The sequence below is a fragment of the Hyla sarda genome, chromosome 1 (assembly GCF_029499605.1).
Source record: "Hyla sarda isolate aHylSar1 chromosome 1, aHylSar1.hap1, whole genome shotgun sequence".
Classification (NCBI taxonomy): Eukaryota; Metazoa; Chordata; class Amphibia; order Anura; family Hylidae; genus Hyla; species Hyla sarda.
Genome location: NC_079189.1, coordinates 258,367,631 through 258,382,143, shown reverse-complemented (window position 1 = coordinate 258,382,143; position 14,513 = coordinate 258,367,631). Strand labels below are relative to the sequence as shown.

The 14,513-nt window shown below is 50.4% G+C and overlaps 14 pseudogenes; all 14 read left to right on the top strand.

The window, feature by feature from the left end:
* The first annotated feature begins 104 nt into the window (after window positions 1-104).
* Window positions 105-224, top strand: LOC130332794 (5S ribosomal RNA; annotated as a pseudogene).
* Window positions 225-496: 272 nt separating this feature from the next.
* On the top strand, window positions 497-616 carry LOC130323708 (5S ribosomal RNA; annotated as a pseudogene).
* Window positions 617-1,341: 725 nt separating this feature from the next.
* On the top strand, window positions 1,342-1,461 carry LOC130352810 (5S ribosomal RNA; annotated as a pseudogene).
* A 272-nt stretch (window positions 1,462-1,733) lies between these two features.
* On the top strand, window positions 1,734-1,853 carry LOC130343420 (5S ribosomal RNA; annotated as a pseudogene).
* A 708-nt stretch (window positions 1,854-2,561) lies between these two features.
* On the top strand, window positions 2,562-2,681 carry LOC130323715 (5S ribosomal RNA; annotated as a pseudogene).
* A 467-nt stretch (window positions 2,682-3,148) lies between these two features.
* LOC130352622 (5S ribosomal RNA) lies at window positions 3,149-3,268 on the top strand (annotated as a pseudogene).
* Window positions 3,269-4,741: 1,473 nt separating this feature from the next.
* Window positions 4,742-4,861, top strand: LOC130350581 (5S ribosomal RNA; annotated as a pseudogene).
* Window positions 4,862-5,942: 1,081 nt separating this feature from the next.
* LOC130332783 (5S ribosomal RNA) lies at window positions 5,943-6,062 on the top strand (annotated as a pseudogene).
* A 272-nt stretch (window positions 6,063-6,334) lies between these two features.
* Window positions 6,335-6,454, top strand: LOC130317412 (5S ribosomal RNA; annotated as a pseudogene).
* A 1,119-nt stretch (window positions 6,455-7,573) lies between these two features.
* Window positions 7,574-7,693, top strand: LOC130353059 (5S ribosomal RNA; annotated as a pseudogene).
* An 82-nt stretch (window positions 7,694-7,775) lies between these two features.
* Window positions 7,776-7,895, top strand: LOC130313939 (5S ribosomal RNA; annotated as a pseudogene).
* A 2,878-nt stretch (window positions 7,896-10,773) lies between these two features.
* On the top strand, window positions 10,774-10,893 carry LOC130313928 (5S ribosomal RNA; annotated as a pseudogene).
* An 876-nt stretch (window positions 10,894-11,769) lies between these two features.
* On the top strand, window positions 11,770-11,889 carry LOC130330571 (5S ribosomal RNA; annotated as a pseudogene).
* A 1,074-nt stretch (window positions 11,890-12,963) lies between these two features.
* Window positions 12,964-13,083, top strand: LOC130313918 (5S ribosomal RNA; annotated as a pseudogene).
* Window positions 13,084-14,513: the final 1,430 nt, after the last annotated feature.

The window sequence follows — 14,513 nt, the reverse complement described above, 5'->3', positions numbered from 1 at the left end:
GGAATCCCGTGTGCAGTTGACATTTTAATCTGTTGCCGCCTTCTGCTCCGATTCCGAAAATTATTTATTGATGCTTAAATCCACAGTATACAAAATGTGAAGCTGTCAACGGCCATCCTAAGCTGAATGCGCCTGCTCTCATCAGATCGCAGACTGCTACCCAGCTTAGGGCCCGGTAAGTACCAGCATGGGAGACTGGCTGAGAATCCCAGGTGTTGTTGACATTTTGCTCTGTAGCCGCCTTCCGCTTCGATTCCGAAAAGGATTTATTGATGCTTAAATCCACAGTATACAGAGTGTGAAGCCGTCTACGGCTATCCTAAGCTGAATGTGCCTGTTCTTGTCAGATCGCATACTGCTGCCCGGCAAGTAGGGGCATGGGAGACTGGCTGGCAATCCAAGGTGCTATTGACATCTTGCTCTGTTGCCGCCTTCCTCTCCGATTCCGAAAAGGATTTATTGATGCTTAAATGCACAGTATAAAAAGCAAGAAGCTGTCGATGGCCATCCTAAGCTGAACACGCCTGCTCTCGTCAGATCGCAGACTGCTACCCAGCTTAGGGCCCGGTAAGTACTGGCATGGGAGACTGGCTGGGAATCCCAGGTGCCGTTGACATTTTGCTCTATTGCTGCCTTCCGCTCCGATTCCGAAAATTATTTATTGATGCTTAAATCCACAGTATACAAGGTGTGAAGCTGTCGACGGCCATCCTAAGCTTAATGCGCCTGCTCTCATCAGATCGCAGACTGGTACAGATTTTAGGACCCGGTAAGTACCGGCATGGTACACTGGCTGGGAATCCCGGCTGCCGTTGACATTTTGCTCTGTTGCCGCGTTCCGTTCCGATTCCGAAAAGGATTTATTGATGCTTAAATCCACAGTATACAGGGTATACAGGGTATACAGGGTATACAGGGTATACAGGGTGTGAAGATGTCAACGGCCATCCTAAGCTGAATGCCCCTGCTCTCGTCAGAACGCAGACTGCTACCCAGCTTAGGGCCCGGTAAGTACCGGCATGGGACACTGGCTGGGAATCCCAGCTGCCATTGACATTTTGCTCTGTTGCAGCCTTCCGTTTCCGATTCCGAAAAGGATTTATTGATGCTTAAATGCACAGTATACAAAGCGTGAAGCTGTCAACTGCCATCCTAAGCTGAACGCGCCTGCTCTCGTCAGATCGCAGACTGATACCCAGCTTAGGGCCTGGTAAGTACCAGCATGGGAGACTGGCTGGGAATCCCGTGTGCAGTTGACATTTTAATCTGTTGCCGCCTTCTCCTCCGATTCCGAAAATTATTTATTGATGCTTAAATCCACAGTATACAAAATGTGAAGCTGTCAACGGCCATCCTAAGCTGAACGCGCCTGCTCTCGTCAGATCGCAGACTGCTACCCAGCTTAGGGCCCGGTAAGTACCAGCATGGGAGACTGGCTGAGAATCCCAGGTGTTGTTGACATTTTGCTCTGTAGCTGCCTTCCGCTTCGATTCCGAAAAGGATTTATTGATGCTTAAATCCACAGTATACAGGGTGTGAAGCCGTCTACGGCTATCCTAAGCTGAATGTGCCTGTTCTTGTCAGATCGCATACTGCTGCCCGGCAAGTAGGGGCATGGGAGACTGGCTGGCAATCCAAGGTGCTATTGACATTTTGCTCTGTTGCCACCTTCCTCTCTGATTCCGAAAAGGATTTATTGATGCTTAAATGCACAGTATAAAAAATGTGAAGCTGTCAATGGCCATCCTAAGCTGAACGCGCCTGCTCTCGTCAGATCGCAGACTGCTACCCAGCTTAGGGCCCGGTAAGTACTGGCATGGGAGACTGGCTGGGAATCCCAGGTGCCGTTGACATTTCGCTCTATTGCTGCCTTCCGCTCCGATTCCGAAAAGAATTTATTGATGCTTAAATCCACAGTATACAAGGTGTGAAGCTGTCGACGGCCATCCTAAGCTTAACGCGCCTGCTCTCATCAGATCGCAGACTGGTACAGATCTTAGGGCCCGGTAAGTACCGGCATGGTACACTGGCTGGGAATCCCGGCTGCCGTTGACATTTTGCTCTGTTGCCGCCTTCCGTTCCGATTCCGAAAAGGATTTATTGATGCTTAAATCCACAGTATACAGGGTATACAGGGTATACAGGGTATACCGGGTGTGAACATGTCAACGGCCAACCTAAGCTGAACGCCCCTGCTCTCGTCAGATCGCAGACTGGTACCCAGCTTAGGGCCCGGTAAGTACCAGCATGGGAGACTGGCTGGGAAACCCAGGTGTCGTTGACATTTTGCTCTGTTGCCGCCTTACGCTCCGATTCCGAAAAGGATTTATTGATGCTTAAATCCACAGTATACAGGGTGTGAAGATGTCTACGGCCATCCTAAGCTGAATGCGCCTGTTCTCGTCAGATCGCAGACTGCTACCCAGCTTCGGGCCTGGTAAGTACCAGCTTGGGAGACTGGCTGGGAATCCCGGGTGCAGTTGACATTTTGCTCTGTTTCTGCTCCGATTCCGAAAATTATTTATTGATGCTTAAATCCACAGTATACAAAATGTGAAGCTGTCAACGGCCATCCTAAGCTGAAAGCGCCTGCTCTCGTCAGATCGCAGACTGCTACCCAGCTTAGGGCCCGGTAAGTACCAGCATGGGAGACTGGCTGGGAATCTCAGGTGTTGTTGACATTTTGCTCTGTAGCCGCCTTCCGCTTCGATTCCGAAAAGGATTTATTGATGCTTAAATCCACAATATACAGGGTCTGAAGCTGTCAACGGCCATCCTAAGCTGAACGTGTCTGCTTTCCTCAGATCGCAGACTGCTGCCCGGCAGATACCGGCGTGGGAGACTGGCTGGCAATCCATGGTGCCATTAACATTTTGCTCTGTTGCCGCCTTCCTCTCCGATTAATAAAAATATTTATTGATGCTTAAATCCACAATATACAAGGCATGAAGATGTCAATGGCCATCCTAAGCAGAACGCGCCTGCTCTCGTCAGATCGCAGACTGCTACCCAGCTTAGGGCCCAGTAAGTACCGGCATGGGAGACTGGCTGGGAATCCCGGGTGCAGTTGACATTTTGCTCTGTTTCTGCTCCGATTCCGAAAATTATTTATTGATGCTTAAATCCACAGTATACAAAGTGTGAAGCTGTCAACGGCCATCCTAAGCTGAACGCGCCTGCTCTCGTCAGATCGCAGACTGCTACCCAGCTTAGGGCCCGGTAAGTACCAGCATGGGAGACTGGCTGGGAATCCCGGGTGCAGTTGACATTTTAATCTGTTGCCGCCTTCCGCTCCGATTCGGAAAAGGATTTATTGATGCTAAAATCAACAATATACAGGGTGTGAAGCTGTCAAGGGCCATCCTAAGCCTGAACATGCCTGCTCTCCTCAGATCGCAGACTGCTGCCCGGCATTTACTGGCATGGGAGACTGGCTGGCAATCCAAGGTGCCATTGACATTTTGCTCTGTTGCCGCCTTCCTCTCCGATTAATAAAAATATTTATTGATGCTTAAATCCACAATATACAAGGCGTGAAGATGTCAACGGCCATCCTAAGCTGAACGTGCCTGCTCTCGTCAGATCGCAGACTGCTACCCAGCTTAGGGCCCAGTAAGTACCGGCATGGGAGACTGGCTGGGAATCCCGGGTGCAGTTGACATTTTGCTCTGTTGCCGCCTTCCGTTCCGATTCCGAAAAGGATTTATTGATGCTTAAATGCACAGTATAAAAAGCATGAAGCTGTCAATGGCCATCCTAAGCTGAACGCGCCTGCTCTCGTCAGATCGCAGACGGCTACTCAGCTTAGAGCCCGGTAAGTACTGGTTTGGGAGACTGGCTGGGAATCCCGGGTGCCGTTGACATTTTGCTCTATTGCTGCCTTGCGCTCCGATTACGAAAATAATTTATTGATGCTTAAATCCACAGTATACAAGGTGTGAAGCTGTCGACGGCCATCCTAAGCTGAACGCGCCTGCTCTCGTCAGATCGCAGACTGGTACAGATCTTAGGGCGCGGTAAGTACCGGCATGGGACACTGGCTGGGAATCCCGGCTGACGTTGACATTTTGCTCTGTTGCCGCCTTCCGTTCCGATTCCGAAAAGGATTTATTGATGCTTAAATCCACAATATACAGGGTGTGAAGCTGTCAACGGCCATCCTAAGCTGAACGTGTCTGCTCTCCTCAGATCGCAGACTGCTGCCCGGCAGATACCGGCGTGGGAGACTGGCTGGCAATCCAAGGTGCCATTGACATTTTGCTCTGTTGCCGCCTTCCTCTCCGATTAATAAAAATATTTATTGATGCTTAAATCCACAATATACAAGGCGTGAAGATGTCAACGGCCATCCTAAGCTGAACGCGCCTGCTCTCCTCAGATCGCAGACTGCTACCCAGCTTAGGGCCCAGTAAGTACCGGCATGGGAGACTGGTTGGGAATCCCGGGTGCAGTTGACATTTTGCTCTATTGCTGCCTTCCGATCCGATTTCGAAAATAATTTATTGATGCTTAAATCCACAGTATACAAGGTGTGAAGCTGTCGACGGCCATCCTAAGCTTAACGCGCCTGCTCTCGTCAGATCGCAGACTGGTACAGATCTTAGGGCCCGGTAAGTACCGGCATGGGACACTGGCTGGGAATCCCGGCTGCCGTTGACATTTTGCTCTGTTGCCGCCTTCCGTTCCGATTCCGAAAAGGATTTATTGATGCTTAAATGCACAGTATACAAAGTGTGAAGCTGTCAACGGCCATCCTAAGCTGAACGCGCCTGCTCTCGTCAGATCGCAGACTGCTACCCAGCTTAGGGCCTGGTAAGTACCAGCATGGGAGACTGGCTGGGAATCCCGGGTGCAGTTGACATTTTAATCTGTTGCCGCCTTCCGCTCCGATTCGGAAAAGGATTTATTGATGCTTAAATGCACAGTATAAAGGGCATGAAGCTGTCAACGGCCATCCTAAGCTGAACGCGTCTGCTCTCGTCAGATCGCAGACTGCTACCCAGCTTAGGGCCCGGTAAGTACCAGCATGGGAGACTGGCTGGGAATCCCAAGTGTTGTTGCCATTTTGCTCTGTAGCCGCCTTCCGCTCCGATTCCGAAAATGATTTTTTGATGCTTAAATCCACAGTATACAGGGTGTGAAGCCGTCTACGGCTATCCTAAGCTGAATGTGCCTGTTCTTGTCAGATCGCAGACTGCTGCCCGGCAAGTACGGGCATGGGAGACTGGCTGGCAATCCAAGGTGCTATTGACATTTTGCTCTGTTACCGCCTTCCTCTCCGATTCCGAAAAGGATTTATTGATGCTTAAATGCACAGTATAAAAAGCATGAAGCTGTCAATGGCCATCCTAAGCTGAATGCGCCTGCTCTCGTCAGATTGCAGACTTCTACCCAGCTTAGGGCCCGGTAAGTACTGGCATGGGAGACTGGCTGGGAATCCCGGGTGCCGTTGACATTTTGCTCTATTGCTGCCTTCCGCTCCGATTCCGAAAAGAATTTATTGATGCTTAAATCCACAGTATACAAGGTGTGAAGCTGTCGACGGCCATCCTAAGCTTAACGCGCCTGCTCTTGTCAGATCGCAGACTAGTACAGATCTTAGGGCCCGGTAAGTACCGGCATGGGACACTGGCTGGGAATCCCGGCTTCCGTTGACATTTTGCTCTGTTGCAGCCTTCCGTTTCCGATTCCAAAAAGGATTTATTGATGCTTAAATGCACAGTATACAAAGTGAGAAGCTGTCAACTGCCATCCTAAGCTGAACGCGCCTGCTCTCGTCAGATCGCAGACTGATACCCAGCTTAGGGCCTGGTAAGTACCAGCATGGGAGACTGGCTGGGAATCCCGTGTGCAGTTGACATTTTAATCTGTTGCCGCCTTCTGCTCCGATTCCGAAAATTATTTATTGATGCTTAAATCCACAGTATACAAAATGTGAAGCTGTCAACGGCCATCCTAAGCTGAATGCGCCTGCTCTCATCAGATCGCAGACTGCTACCCAGCTTAGGGCCCGGTAAGTACCAGCATGGGAGACTGGCTGAGAATCCCAGGTGTTGTTGACATTTTGCTCTGTAGCCGCCTTCCGCTTCGATTCCGAAAAGGATTTATTGATGCTTAAATCCACAGTATACAGGGTGTGAAGCCGTCTACGGCTATCCTAAGCTGAATGTGCCTGTTCTTGTCAGATTGCATACTGCTGCCCGGCAAGTAGGGGCATGGGAGACTGGCTGGCAATCCAAAGTGCTATTGACATCTTGCTCTGTTGCCGCCTTCCTCTCCAATTCCGAAAAGGATTTATTGATGCTTAAATGCACAGTATAAAAAGCAAGAAGCTGTCGATGGCCATCCTAAGCTGAACGCGCCTGCTCTCGTCAGATCGCAGACTGCTACCCAGCTTAGGGCCCGGTAAGTACTGGCATGGGAGACTGGCTGGGAATCCCAGGTGCCGTTGACATTTTGCTCTATTGCTGCCTTCCGCTCCGATTCCGAAAATTATTTATTGATGCTTAAATCCACAGTATACAAGGTGTGAAGCTGTCGACGGCCATCCTAAGCTTAACGCGCCTGCTCTCATCAGATCGCAGACTGGTACAGATCTTAGGACCGGTAAGTACCGGCATGGTACACTGGCTGGGAATCCCGGCTGCCGTTGACATTTTGCTCTGTTGCCGCCTTCCGTTCCGATTCCGAAAAGGATTTATTGATGCTTAAATCCACAGTATACAGGGTATACAGGGTATACAGGGTATACAGGGTGTGAAGATGTCAACGGCCATCCTAAGCTGAATGCCCCTGCTCTCGTCAGATCGCAGACTGCTACCCAGCTTAGGGCCCGGTAAATACCAGCATGGGACACTGGCTGGGAATCCCAGCTGCCATTGACATTTTGCTCTGTTGCAGCCTTCCGTTTCCGTTTCCGATTCCGAAAAGGATTTATTGATGCTTAAATGCACAGTATACAAAGTGTGAAGCTGTCAACTGCCATCCTAAGCTGAACGCGCCTGCTCTCGTCAGATCGCAGACTGATACCCAGCTTAGGGACTGGTAAGCACCAGCATGGGAGACTGGCTGGGAATCCCGTGTGCAGTTGACATTTTAATCTGTTGCCGCCTTCTGCTCCGATTCCGAAAATTATTTATTGATGCTTAAATCCACAGTATACAAAATGTGAAGCTGTCAATGGCCATCCTAAGCTGAACGCGCCTGTTCTCGTCAGATCGCAGACTGCTACCCAGCTTAGGGCCCGGTAAGCACTGGCATGGGAGACTGGCTGGTAATCCCGGTTGACATTTAGTTCTATTGCTGCCTTCCGCTCCGATTCCGAAAATAATTTATTGATGCTTAAATCCACAGTATACAAGGTGTGAAGCTGTCGACGGCCATCCTAAGCTTAACGCGCCTGCTCTCGTCAGATCGCAGACTGGTACAGATCTTAGGGCCCGGTAAGTACCGGCATGGGACACTGGCTGGGAATCCCGGCTGCCGTTGACATTTTGCTCTGTTGCCGCCTTCCGTTCCGATTCCGAAAAGGATATATTGATGCTTAAATGCACAGTATAAAGGGCGAGAAGCTGTCAACGGCCATCCTAAGCTGAACACGCCTGCTCTCGTCAGATCGCAGACTGCTACCCAGCTTAGGGCCCGGTAAGTACCAGCATGGGAGACTGGCTGGGAATCCCGGGTGCCGTTGACATTTTAATCTGTTGCCGCCTTCCGCTCCGATTCGGAAAAGGATTTATTGATGCTTAAATCCACAGTATAAAGGGCGTGAAGCTGTCAACGGCCATCCTAAGCTGAACGCGCCTGCTCTCGTCAGATCGCAGACTGCTACCCAGCTTAGGGCCCGGTAAGTACCAGCATGGGAGACTGGCTGGGAATCCCAGGTGTCGTTGACATTTTGCTCTGTTGCCGCCTTACGCTCCGATTCCGAAAAGGATTTATTGATGCTTAAATCCACAGTATACAGGGTGTGAAGATGTCTACGGCCATCCTAAGCTGAACGCGCCTGCTCTCATCAGATCGCAGACTGCTACCCAGCTTAGGGCCCAGTAAGGACCGGCATGGGAGATTGGCTGGGAATCCCGGGTGCAGTTGACATTTTGCTCTGTTGCCGCCTTCCCTTCCGATTCCGAAAAGGATTTATTGATGCTTAAATGCACAGTATAAAAAGCATGAAGCTGTCAATGGCCATCCTAAGCTGAACGTGCCTGCTCTTGTTAGATCGCAGACGGCTACCCAGCTTAGGGCTCGGTAAGTACCGGCATGGGAGATTGGCTGGCAATCCAAGGTGCCATTGACATTTTGCTCTGTTGCCGCCTTCCTCTCCGATTAATAAAAATATTTATTGATGCTTAAATCAACAATATACAAGGCGTGAAGCTGTCAACGGCCATCTTAAGCTGAACGCGCCTGCTCTCGTCAGATCGCAGACTGCTACCCAGCTTAGGGCCTGGTAAGTACCAGCATGGGAGACTGGCTGGGAATCCCGGGTGCAGTTGACATTTTAATCTGTTGCCGCCTTCCGCTCCGATTCGGAAAAGGATTTATTGATGCTTAAATGCACAGTATAAAGGGCGTGAAGCTGTCAACGGCCATCCTAAGCTGAACGCGCCTGCTCTCGTCAGATCGCAGACTGCTACCCAGCTTAGGAACCGGTAAGTACCAGCATGGGAGACTGGCTGGGAATCCCAGGTGTCGTTGACATTTTGCTCTGTTGCCGCCTTACGCTCCGATTCCGAAAAGGATTTATTGATGCTTAAATCCACAGTATACAGGGAGTGAAGATGTCTACGGCCATCCTAAGCTGAATGCGACTGTTCTCGTCAGATCGCAGACTGCTACCCAGCTTCGGGCCTGGTAAGTACCAGCATGGGAGACTGGCTGGGAATCCCGGGTGCAGTTGACATTTTGCTGTGTTTCTGCTCCGATTCCGAAAATTATTTATTGATGCTTAAATCCGCAGTATACAAAGTGTGAAGCTGTCAACGGCCATCCTAAGCTGAACGCGCCTGCTTTCGTCAGATCGCAGACTGCTTCCCAGCTTAGAGCCTTGTAAGTACCAGCATGGGAGACTGGCTGGGAATCCCGGGTGCAGTTGACATTTTAATCTGTTGCCGCCTTTCGCTCCGATTCGGAAAAGGATTTATTGATGCTTAAATCCACAATATACAGGGTGTGAAGCTGTCAACGGCCATCCTGAGCTGAACGCGCCTGCTCTCGCCAGATCGCAGACTCCTACCCAGCTTAGGGCCCGGTAAGTACCAGCATGGGAGACTGGCTGGGAATCTCAGGTGTTGTTGACATTTTGCTCTGTAGCTCTGTAGACATTTTGCTCCGATTCCGAAAAGGATTTATTGATGCTTAAATCCACAATATACAGGGTGTGAAGCCGTCTACGGCTATCCTAAGCTGAATGCGCCTGTTCTTGTCAGATCGCAGACTGCTGCCCGGCAAGTACGGGCATGGGAGACTGGCTGGCAATCCAAGGTGCTATTGACATTTTGATCTGTTGCCGCCTTCCTCTCCGATTAAAAAAATATTTATTGATGCTTAAATCCACAGTATACAAGGCGTGAAGATGTCAATGGCCATCCTAAGCTGAATGCGCCTGCTCTTGTCAGATCGCAGACTGCTACCCAGCTTAGGGCCCGGTAAGTACTGGCATGGGAGACTGGCTGGGAATCCCGGGTGCCGTTGATATTTTGCTCTATTGCTGCCTTCCGCTCCGATTCCGAAAAGAATTTATTGATGCTTAAATCCACAGTATACAAGGTGTGAAGCTGTCGACGGCCATCCTAAGCTTAACGCGCCTGCTCTCGTCAGATCGCAGACTGGTACAGATCTTAGGGCCCGGTAAGTACCGGCATGGGACACTGGCTGGGAATCCCGGCTGCCGGCGACATTTTGCTCTGTTGCCGCCTTCCGTTCCAATTCCGAAAAGGATTTATTGATGCCTAAATGCACAGTATAAAGGGCGAGAAGCTGTCAACGGCCATCCTAAGCTGAACGCGCCTGTTCTCGTCAGATCGCAGACTGCTACCCCGCTTCGGGCCTGGTAAGTACCAGCAAGGGAGACTGGCTGGGAATCCCGGGTGCAGTTGACATTTTGCTCTGTTTCTGCTCCGATTCCGAAAATTATTTATTGATGCTTAAATCCACAGTATACAAAGTGTGAAGCTGTCAACGGCCATCCTAAGCTGAACGCGCCTGCTCTCGTCAGATCGCAGACTGCTACCCAGCTTAGGTCCTGGTAAGTACCAGCATGGGAGAATAGCTGGGAATCCCGGGTACAGTTGACATTTTAATCTGTTGCCGCCTTCCGCTCCGATTCGGAAAAGGATTTATTGATGCTTAAATCCACAATATACAGGGTGTGAAGCTGTCAACGGCCATCCGAAGCCTGAACGTGCCTGCTCTCCTCAGATCGCAGACTGCTGCCCGGCAGTTACCGGCATGGGAGACTGGCTGGCAATCCAAGGTGCCATTGACATTTTGCTCTGTTGCCGCCTTCCTCTCCGATTAATAAAAATATTTATTGATGCTTAAATCCACAATATACAAGGCGTGAAGCTGTCAACGTCCATCCTAAGCTGAACGTGCCTGCTCTCATCAGATCGCAGACTGCTACCCAGCTTAGGGCCTGGTAAGTACCAGCATGGGAGACTGGCTGGGAATCCCGGGTGCAGTTGACATTTTAATCTGTTGCCGCCTTCCGCTCCGATTCGGAAAAGGATTTATTGATGCTTAAATGCACAGTATAAAGGGCGTGAAGCTGTCAACGGCCATCCTAAGCTGAACGCGCCTGCTCTCGTCAGATCGCAGACTGCTACCCAGCTTAGGGCCCGGTAAGTACCAGCATGGGAGACTGGCTGGGAATCCCAGGTGTCGTTGACATTTTGCTCTGTTGCCGCCTTACGCTCCGATTCCGAAAAGGATTTATTGATGCTTAAATCCACAGTATACAGGGAGTGAAGATGTCTACGGCCATCCTAAGCTGAATGCGACTGTTCTCGTCAGATCGCAGACTGCTACCCAGCTTCGGGCCTGGTAAGTACCAGCATGGGAGACTGGCTGGGAATCCCGGGTGCAGTTGACATTTTGCTGTGTTTCTGCTCCGATTCCGAAAATTATTTATTGATGCTTAAATCCGCAGTATACAAAGTGTGAAGCTGTCAACGGCCATCCTAAGCTGAACGCGCCTGCTTTCGTCAGATCGCAGACTGCTTCCCAGCTTAGAGCCTTGTAAGTACCAGCATGGGAGACTGGCTGGGAATCCCGGGTGCAGTTGACATTTTAATCTGTTGCCGCCTTCCGCTCCGATTCGGAAAAGGATTTATTGATGCTTAAATCCACAATATACAGGGTGTGAAGCTGTCAACGGCCATCCTGAGCTGAACGCGCCTGCTCTCGCCAGATCGCAGACTGCTACCCAGCTTAGGGCCCGGTAAGTACCAGCATGGGAGACTGGCTGGGAATCTCAGGTGTTGTTGACATTTTGCTCTGTAGCTCTGTAGACATTTTGCTCCGATTCCGAAAAGGATTTATTGATGCTTAAATCCACAATATACAGGGTGTGAAGCCGTCTACGGCTATCCTAAGCTGAATGCGCCTGTTCTTGTCAGATCGCAGACTGCTGCCCGGCAAGTACGGGCATGGGAGACTGGCTGGCAATCCAAGGTGCTATTGACATTTTGATCTGTTGCCGCCTTCCTCTCCGATTAAAAAAATATTTATTGATGCTTAAATCCACAGTATACAAGGCGTGAAGATGTCAATGGCCATCCTAAGCTGAACGCGCCTGCTCTCGTCAGATCGCAGACTGCTACCCAGCTTAGGGCCCGGTAAGTACTGGCATGGGAGACTGGCTGGGAATCCCGGGTGCCGTTGATATTTTGCTCTATTGCTGCCTTCCGCTCCGATTCCGAAAAGAATTTATTGATGCTTAAATCCACAGTATACAAGGTGTGAAGCTGTCGACGGCCATCCTAAGCTTAACGCGCCTGCTCTCGTCAGATCGCAGACTGGTACAGATCTTAGGGCCCGGTAAGTACCGGCATGGGACACTGGCTGGGAATCCCGGCTGCCGGCGACATTTTGCTCTGTTGCCGCCTTCCGTTCCAATTCCGAAAAGGATTTATTGATGCCTAAATGCACAGTATAAAGGGCGAGAAGCTGTCAACGGCCATCCTAAGCTGAACGCGCCTGTTCTCGTCAGATCGCAGACTGCTACCCCGCTTCGGGCCTGGTAAGTACCAGCAAGGGAGACTGGCTGGGAATCCCGGGTGCAGTTGACATTTTGCTCTGTTTCTGCTCCGATTCCGAAAATTATTTATTGATGCTTAAATCCACAGTATACAAAGTGTGAAGCTGTCAACGGCCATCCTAAGCTGAACGCGCCTGCTCTCGTCAGATCGCAGACTGCTACCCAGCTTAGGTCCTGGTAAGTACCAGCATGGGAGACTAGCTGGGAATCCCGGGTGCAGTTGACATTTTAATCTGTTGCCGCCTTCCGCTCCGATTCGGAAAAGGATTTATTGATGCTTAAATCCACAATATACAGGGTGTGAAGCTGTCAACGGCCATCCGAAGCCTGAACGTGCCTGCTCTCCTCAGATCGCAGACTGCTGCCCGGCAGTTACCGGCATGGGAGACTGGCTGGCAATCCAAGGTGCCATTGACATTTTGCTCTGTTGCCGCCTTCCTCTCCGATTAATAAAAATATTTATTGATGCTTAAATCCACAATATACAAGGCGTGAAGCTGTCAACGTCCATCCTAAGCTGAACGTGCCTGCTCTCATCAGATCGCAGTCTGCTACCCAGCTTAGGGCCTGGTAAGTACCAGCATGGGAGACTGGCTGGGAATCCCGGGTGCAGTTGACATTTTAATCTGTTGCCGCCTTCCGCTCCGATTCGGAAAAGGATTTATTGATGCTTAAATGCACAGTATAAAGGGCATGAAGCTGTCAACGGCCATCCTAAGCTGAACGCGCCTGCTCTCGTCAGATCGCAGACTGCTACCCAGCTTAGGGCCCGGTAAGTACCAGCATGGGAGACTGGCTGGGAATCCCAGGTGTCGTTGACATTTTGCTCTGTTGCCGCCTTACGCTCCGATTCCGAAAATGATTTATTGATGCTTAAATCCACAGTATACAGAGTGTGAAGATGTCTACGGCCATCCTAAGCTGAATGCAACTGTTCTCGTCAGATCGCAGACTGCTACCCAGCTTCGGGCCTGGTAAGTACCAGCATGGGAGACTGGCTGGGAATCCCGGGTGCAGTTGCCATTTTGCTCTGTTTCTGCTCCGATTCCGAAAATTATTTATTGATGCTTAAATCCACAGTATACAAAGCGTGAAGCTGTCAACGGCCATCCTAAGCTGAACGCACCTGCTTTCGTCAGATCGCAGACTGCTACCCAGCTTAGAGCCTTGTAAGTACCAGCATGGGAGACTGGCTGGGAATCCCGGGTGCAGTTGACATTTTAATCTGTTGCCGCCTTCCCCTCCGATTCGGAAAAGGATTTATTGATGCTTAAATCCACAATATACAGGGTGTGAAGCTGTCAACAGCCATCCTAAGCCTGAACGTGCCTGCTCTCCTCAGATCGCAGACTGCTGCCCGGCAGTTACCGGCATGGGAGACTGGCTGGCAATCCAAGGTGCCATTGACATTTTGCTCTGTTGCTGCCTTCCTCTCCGATTAAAAAATATTTATTGATGCTTAAATCCACAATATACACGGCGTGAAGATGTCAACGGCCATCCTAAGCTGAACGCGCCTGCTCTCGTTAGATCGCAGACGTCTACCCAGCTTAGGGCCCAGTAAGTACCGGCATGGGAGACTGGCTGGGAATCCCGGGTGCAGTTGACATTTTGCTCTGTTGCCGCCTTCCGCTCCGATTTCGAAAATAATTTATTGATGCTTAAATCCACAGTATACAAGGTGTGAAGCTGTCGACGGCCATCCTAAGCTTAACGCGCCTGCTCTCGTCAGATCGCAGACTGGTACAGATCTTAGGGCCCGGTAAGTACCGGCATGGGACACTGGCTGGGAATCCCGGCTGCCGTTGACATTTTGCTCTGTTGCCGCCTTCCGTTCCGATTCCGAAAAGGTTTTATTGATGCTTAAATGCACAGTATACAAAGTGTGAAGCTGTCAACGGCCATCCTAAGCTGAACGCGCCTGCTCTCGTCAGATTGCAGACTGCTATCCAGCTTAGGGCCCGGTAAGTACCAGCATGGGAGACTGGCTGGGAATCTCAGGTGTTGTTGACATTTTGCTCTGTAGCTCTGTAGACATTTTGCTCCGATTCCGAAAAGGATTTATTGATGCTTAAATCCACAATATACAGGGTGTGAAGTCGTCTACGGCTATCCTAAGCTGAATGCGCCTGTTCTTGTCAGATCGCAGACTGCTGCCCGGCAAGTACAGGCATGGGAGACTGGCTCGCAATCCAAGGTGCTATTGACATTTTGATCTGTTGCCGCCTTCCTCTCCGATTAAAAAAAATAT